We start from the raw sequence: 8091 nt of genomic DNA, 5'->3' as shown, positions 1-8091 counted from the left end.
CCTGTAAATCAGCTAGACATGTGCCAGATTGGTGCCGATGTGCACGGATGCCCAGATTAACAGATACATCTGAAGCAGTGAACGGCTGTCAAAGTAATCGCTGGTCATCTCGGCGAGATGCCCATTGGGCCAATCAGAGGCATCCATCCTAATAGACACATCCCCTCCTGTCAACGATGTAAACAGAACTAGAGGCTAATGCGGCGCATCAACCAGACCGTAACCCATCACGTACATAGAAAGAAACACATCCCTCATTTGTCATATTGTTCTAATAAACAACAATAATATTGTGATCTCTCATTTAACAGTATGTGCCTGAACCGAGCGTACATAATACTAGAGAGGAACACACCCCCTCATACGTCAGTTGATCCTAGTCAATAACATTTCCCCATCCCACCGTGGTATCTAACCTAGCAGTATGTGCCTATCAAAAGTCCATGACAGTATATATTATGTTATGCTCTTCCTCACAACACCGTATTCCACCTCTATCCTACATCACAATTAAGAACCTCACTCATCCTAAGCCACCAGATGTCAGTTGTGTCATTAACATTATACACCATCTTCCAAAACCCTATGTCACTCATATATGGGAACCATATCTGTCTTTGACTACAGTCCCACTGCACTCTATTAATAAGCACCACTTCTACAAATCCTCTACATCAAGGTAACTATCGGTCATAAAATGCCCACAATTTAGAGGAGATTATGAATCCTCACAATAACCAATGTAACAGAAATAGTGACAAATATCATTCACTGCACTATTATCCCGAGAGCTATTACACGCTATCTATAAATATACACCATTTGTCCAAATTATTTACATCACAGTATCTATTAGGCATAATTATCCACCATTCAGAGGAGAGAGTAAATCCTCACAATGACCAAAGTCACCGAGATAGTGACAAATATCAATCACCACAGTGCTATACCAGAATGATACTACACCCTAGGAGAGAGGACCATCAAGGTTAATATGTACACTAAAAAACTACATAAAATATCAACAATACAAATACAAATTAATAACAATATTGAAAAGCAATGTGTCAAGACAGTGAAAAAGATTAGAGATATGTACTCAGTATTCACAATATATTAACTTTATGTTAGCATTACCATTCAGGTCACAATTCTATTATCTAAGGTCCTAACTTATATTGCTCCAGATTGTGGACTCTCAAATGGGTCATATATTCAAATGGTGGCTCCTAGATAGATCCGGAGGGCCGCCCCCCCTGGACTCTATCCTAGCTGTAAAAGAGATGAAATTGTGTATACTCTCTATATCATGAGTTATAAAAAGCATTGCCATCCCATCTGTACATTCAGGCCTCTGGGGCTGATCGGAACAGCCAATAGAATGCAAGGTCAATCCAAATGGCTGATTGGATCAGCCAATCAGATTGAACTTCAATCTGATTGGCTTATTGAATCAGCCAATTAGATTTTTCTACCTTAATTCCGATTGGCTGATAGAATCCTATCAGCCAATCGGAATTCGAGGGACGCCATCTTGGATGACGTCCTTTAAAGGAACCGTCATTCGTCGGGAAGTCATCGGCCAGGATGGATGTTCCGCGTCGGAGGTCTTCAGGATGCTGCCGCTCCGCTCCGGATGGATGAAGATAGAAGATGTCGCTTGGATGAAGACTTCAATTGGATGGAAGACCTCTTCTTGCCCCGCTTGGATGAAGACTTCATCCGGATGGAGGACCTCTTCTGCCCCGCTTGGATGAAGAATTCGGCTCAGCTGGGTGAAGACGACTCAAGGTAGGGAGATCTTCAGGGTGTTAGTGTTAGTGTTTTTTTAAGGGGGGTTTGGGTGGGTTTTAGAGTAGGGGTATGTGGGTGGTGGGTTGTAATGTTGGGGGGGGTATTGTATTTTTATTTACAGGTAAAAGAGCTGATTACTTTGGGGCAATGCCCCACAAAAAGCCTTTTTATTTTATTAGGGGACTTAGATTAGGTGTAATTAGTTTAAACTTCTTGTCATTTTTTTATTTTCTGTAATTTAGTGTTTTGTTTTTTTGTACTATAGTTTAGTTTATTTAATTGTATTTAATTTTAGCTAATTGTAGGTAATTTATTTAATTAATTTATTGATAGTGTAGTGTTGGGTGTATTTGTAACTTAGGTTAGGATTTATTTTACAGGTAATTTTGTAATTATTTTAACTAGGTAGCTATTAAATAGTTATTAACTATTTAATAGCTATTGTACCTAGTTAAAATAAATACAAAGTTGCCTGTAAAATAAATATAAATCCTAAAATAGATACAATGTAACTATTAGTTATATTGTAGCTATATTAGGGTTTATTTTATAAGTAAGTATTTAGTTTTAAATAGGATTAATTTATTTAATGATAGTAAATTTAGTTCGTTTTATTTAAATTATATTTAACTTAGGGGGATGTTAGTGTTAGGGTTAGACTTAGGTTTAGGGGTTAATAACTTTATTATAGTAGCGGCAACATTGGGGACGGCAGATTAGGGGTTAATAATTGTAGGTAGGTGGCGGCGATGTTAGGGAGGGCCGATTAGGGGTTAATAACTTTTATTATAGTGTTTGCGAGGCGGGAGTGTGGCGGGTTAGGGGTTAATACATTTATTATAGCGGCAGCGATGTCCAGTCAGCAGATTAGGGGTTAATAAGTGTAGGTAGGTGGCAGCGACGGTGGGGGGGAACAGATTAGGGGTTAAAAATATAATGTAGGTGTCGGCGATGTTAGGGACAGCAGATTAGGGGTTCATACTGATAATGTAGGTTGCGGCGGTGTCCGGAGCAGCAGATTAGGGGTTAATAATATAATGTAGGTGTCAGCTATAGGTTAGGGGTGTTTAGACTTGGGGTTCATGTTAGGGTGTTAGGTGTAGACTTAGAAAGTGTTTCCCCGTAGGAAACAATGGGGCTGCGTTAGGAGCTGAACACTGCTTTTTTTGCAGGTGTTAGGTTTTTTTTCAGCCAGCTCAGCCCCATTGTTTCCTGTGGGGATATCGTGCACAAGCACGTTTTACCGCTACCGTAAGCAACGCTGGTATTGAGGGTTGAAGTGGCGCTAAATTTGGCTCAACGCTCACTTTTCAGAGCCACCAGTGTTGGCTTAAGGGTGCATTGGAAAAAAAAGGAGCGTTAGAGCCGCAGGTTTTTACCGACAAAACTCTAAATCTAGGTGAAAGGAAGCAAGAGAGAGAGAGATGCAGTAAGTTTATTTTAAAATTAAAAGTATATTTGACTTAATTAGATTAACCTTAATTATAGACAAAAAATCAATCTGAGTTATCTAACAGATTAATATAAAATTAGTTGACACAAATATATTTATTAACTATCACAACAATTGAAGAGTAATACATACCTTGAGATCTAGAGGTACCAGATAACAACATTAAAGGGACACTGAACCCACATTTTTTTTTGTGTGATTCAGATAGAGCATAACATTTTAAGCAACTTTCTAATTTACTCATATTATCAATTTTTCTTTGTTCTCTTGCTATCTTTATTTGAAAAATAATGTATCTAAGTTTTTTGTTCAGACTCTGGACATCACTTCATCCACCAATCAACAAGAACAACCCAGGTTGTTCACCCAGAATGGGCCGGCATCTAAACTTACATTCTTGCATTTCAAATAAAGATACCAAGAGAATGAAGAAAATTTGAAAATAAGAGTAAAATTAGAAAGTTGCTTAAAATTTCATGCTGTATCTGAATCACGAAAGACACAATTTGGGTCGAGTCAAGTGAAACTGAATAAGCAGAATATAAAGGTTCATAACATTTCTGTTGTGAATTAAGATGTTCCAGAGATATAATTTGTCTATTTTTTGCTTAAATGCTTTTGATAACAAACACAACCACACATATAAATGAACACAGAAATTTGAACAATAGTTAAAACAATAACAGAGTGTAACATAACATTAAAAATTGATTAGCTGTACTAATATATCCAAATACAGATTTCCACCAAGATATATTTGCATCCTGTAAAACACTAGAAGTAGCTTATTTTAAAGTTCCTTTTTTATGTTCTACTTTAATTTTAGTTTCTACAGAAACCTGTTTTAGATTTTGTAACAGGGAAGTAATTATAGTAGAAGCATTTAGCCATTTCTTAATTTGTGATCCCATACCCAAAGGTAAATCATAAAGAGAAAAATTCATAACATGGTCCCATGTTAAATTAAAAGTAAAATTAAGAGTATGGGGAATAGTACAATTCCAAGTAGAAGATGCAGTATAAATAAGTGGAATAATATTACAACATGTACCAGGTAATAAGTGGGAACTAGCAATAAATTATACTGTGTAAGGAATATAATAGTATGAAAATTAAATAAATGAAAACAAACTCTTTCAGATACCAAATAAAATACCAGTCTAATGGCTAGATTTAGAGTTTTGTCGGTAACGACCCGCTTAGCTAACGCATGCTTTTTCCCCCCGCACCTTTTAAATACCGCTGGTATTTAGAATTCACAGAATGGCTGCGTTTTAAGTGCGTTAGGATCCAAAAAGGGAGCGTAGAGCATAATTAACGCCACTGCAACTCTCGATACCAGCGTTGCTTACGGACGCGGCCAGCTTCAAAAACGTGCTCGTGCACGATTCCCCCATAGGAAACAATGGGGCAGTTTTAGCTGGAAAAAAAACTAACACCAGCAAAAAAGCAGCGTTCAGCTCCTAACGCAGCCCCATTGTTTTCTATGGGGAAACACTTCCTAAGTCTGCACCTTACACCCTAACATGTACCCCAATTTAAACACCCCTAACCTTACACTTATTAACACCTAATCTGCCGCCCCCGCTATCGCTGACCCCTGCATATTATTATTAACCCCTAATCTGCCGATCCGTACACCGCCAGAACCTACGTTATCCCTATTTACCCCTAATCGGCTGCCCATAACACCGCCGACCCCTATATTATATTTATTAACCCCTAATCTGCCCCCCACAACGTCGCCTCCACCTACCTACAATTATTAACCCCTAATCTGCCGACCGGACTTCACCACTACTATAATAAATGTATTAACCCCTAATCCGCCTCACTAACCCTATAATAAATAGTATTAACCCCTAATCTGCCCTCCCTAACATCGCCGACACCTAACTTCAAGTATTAACCCCTAATCTGCCGACCGGACCACACCGCTACTCTAATAAATTTTTTAACCCCTAAAGCTAAGTCTAACCCTAACCCTAAGACCCCCCTAAATTAAATATAATTTAAATCTAACGAAATAATTTACCTCTTATTAAATAAATTATTCCTATTTAAAGCTAAATACTTACCTGTAAAATAAACCCTAATATAGCTACAATATAAATTATAATTATATTGTAGCTATTTTAGGATTAATATTTATTTTACAGGCAACTTTGTAATTATTTTAACCAGGTACAATAGTTATTAAATAGTTAATAACTATTTAATAGCTCCCTATTTCAAATAATTACAAAATTACCTGTAAAATAAATACTAACCTAAGTTACAATTAAACCTAACACTACACTATCAATAAATTAATTAAATAAAATACCTACAATTACCTACAATTAAACCTAACACTACACTATCAATAAATTAATTAAATACAATACCTACAAATAAATACAATGAAATAAACTAACTAAAGTACAAAAAATAAAAAAGAACTAAGTTACAAAAAAAAAAAAAAATATTTACAAACATTAGAAAAATATTACAACAATTTTAAACTAATTACACCTACTCTAAGCCCCCTAATAAAATAACAAAGACCCCCAAAATAAAAAAATGCCCTACCCTATTCTAAAATTAAAATAGAAAAGCTCTTTTACCTTACCAGCCCTTAAAAGGGCCATTTGTGGGGCATGCCCCAAAGAATTAAGCTCTTTTGCCTGTAAAAAAAAAGCATACAATACCCCCCCAACATTACAACCCACCACCCACATACCCCTAATCTAACCCAAACCCCCCTTAAATAAACCTAACACTAAGCCCCTGAAGATCTTCCTACCTTATCTTCACCACACCGGGTATCACACCGATCCGTCCTGGGTCCGATGTCTTGATCCAAGCCCAAGCTGGGGGCTGAAGACATCCATCCTCCGGCTGAAGTCTTGATCCAAGCGGGCAGAAGAGGACATCCGGACCGGCAAACATCTTCATCCAAGCCGCATCTTCTATGTTCTTCCATCCGATGACGACCGGCTCCATCTTGAAGCTGATCGGAACAGCCAATAGAATGCGAGCTCAATCTGATTGGCTGATCGGATCAGCCAATCGGATTGAACTTGATTCTGATTGGCTGATTCCATCAGCCAATCAGAATTTTCCTACCTTAATTCCGATTGGCTGATAGAATCCCATCAGCCAATCGGAATTCGAGGGACGCCATCTTGGATGACGTCCCTTAAAGGAACCTTCATTCGCTGTTAGGACGTCGTTAGAAGAGGATGGATCCACGCTGGAGGTCTTCAAGATGGAGCCGATCGTCATTGGATGGAAGAACATAGAAGATGCGGCTTGGATGAAGATGTTTGCTGGTCCGGATGTCCTCTTCTGCCTGCTTGGATCAAGACTTCAGCCGGAGGATGGATGTCTTCAGCCCCCCGCTTTGGCTTGGATCAAGACATCAGAGCCAGGACGGATCGGTGTGATACCCGGTGTGGTGAAGATAATGTAGGAAGATCTTCAGGGGCTTAGAGTTAGGTTTATTTAAGGGGGTTGTGGGTTAGATTAGGGGTATGTGGGTGGTGGGTTGTAATGTTGGGGGGGGTATTGTATGCTTTTTTTTTACAGGCAAAAGAGCTGAATTCTTTGGGGCATGCCCCGCAAATGGCCCTTTTAAGGGCTGGTAAGGTAAAAGAGCTTTTCTATTTTAATTTTAGAATAGGGTAGGGCATTTTTTTATTTTGGGGGCTTTGTTATTTTATTAGGGGGCTTAGAGTAGGTGTAATTAGTTTAAAATTGTTGTAATATTTTTCTAATGTTTGTAAATATTTTTTTATTTTTTGTAACTTAGTTCTTTTTTATTTTTTGTACTTTAGTTAGTTTATTTCATTGTATTTATTTGTAGGTATTGTATTTAATTAATTTATTGATAGTGTAGTGTTAGGTTTAATTGTAGGTAATTGTAGGTATTTTATTTAATTAATTTATTGATAGTGTAGTGTTAGGTTTAATTGTAACTTAGGTTAGGATTTATTTTACAGGTAATTTTGTAATTATTTTAACTAGGTAACTATTAAATAGTTATTAACTATTTAATAGTTATTGCACCTGGTTAAAATAATTACAAAGATGCCTGTAAAATAAACATTAATCCTAAAATAGCTACAATATAATTATAATTTATATAGTAGCTATATTAGGGTTTATTTTACAGGTAAGTATTTAGCTTTAAATAGGAATAATTTATTTAATAAGAGTTAATTTATTTTGTTAGATTTAAATTATATTTAAGTTAGGGGGGTGTTAGTGTTAGGGTTAGACTTAGCTTTAGGGGTTAATACATTTATTATAGTAGCGGTGTGGTCCGGTCGGCAGATTAGGGGTTAATAATTGTAGGTAGGTGGAGGCAACGTTGGGGGCGGCAGATTAGGGGTTAATAAATATAATATAGGGGTCGGCGGTGTTAGGGGCAGCAGATTAGGGGTACATAGGTATAATGTAGGTTGCGGCGGTGTACGGAGCGGCAGATTAGGGTTTAAAAAAAATATGCAGGTGTCAGCGATAGCGGGGGCGGCAGATTAGGGGTTAATAAATATTATGTAGGTATCGGCGGTATTAGGGGCAGCAGATTAGGGGTACATAGGGATAATGTAGGTGGCGGCGGTGTGCGGTCGGCAGATTAGGGGTTAAAAAATTTTAATAGAGTGGCGGCGATGTGGGGGGGCCTCGGTTTAGGGGTACATAGGTAGTTTATGGGTGTTAGTGTACTTTAGAGCACAGTAGTTAAGAGCTTTATGAACCGGCGTTAGCCAAGAAAGCTCTTAACTCCTGTTTTTTTTCTGCAGCTGGAGTTTTGTCGTTAGATTTCTAACGCTCACTTCAGCCACGACTCTAAATACCGG

The sequence above is a fragment of the Bombina bombina genome, chromosome 7 (genome assembly GCF_027579735.1).
Source record: "Bombina bombina isolate aBomBom1 chromosome 7, aBomBom1.pri, whole genome shotgun sequence".
NCBI classification, from domain to species: Eukaryota; Metazoa; Chordata; class Amphibia; order Anura; family Bombinatoridae; genus Bombina; species Bombina bombina.
This window is presented reverse-complemented; position numbering follows the sequence as displayed.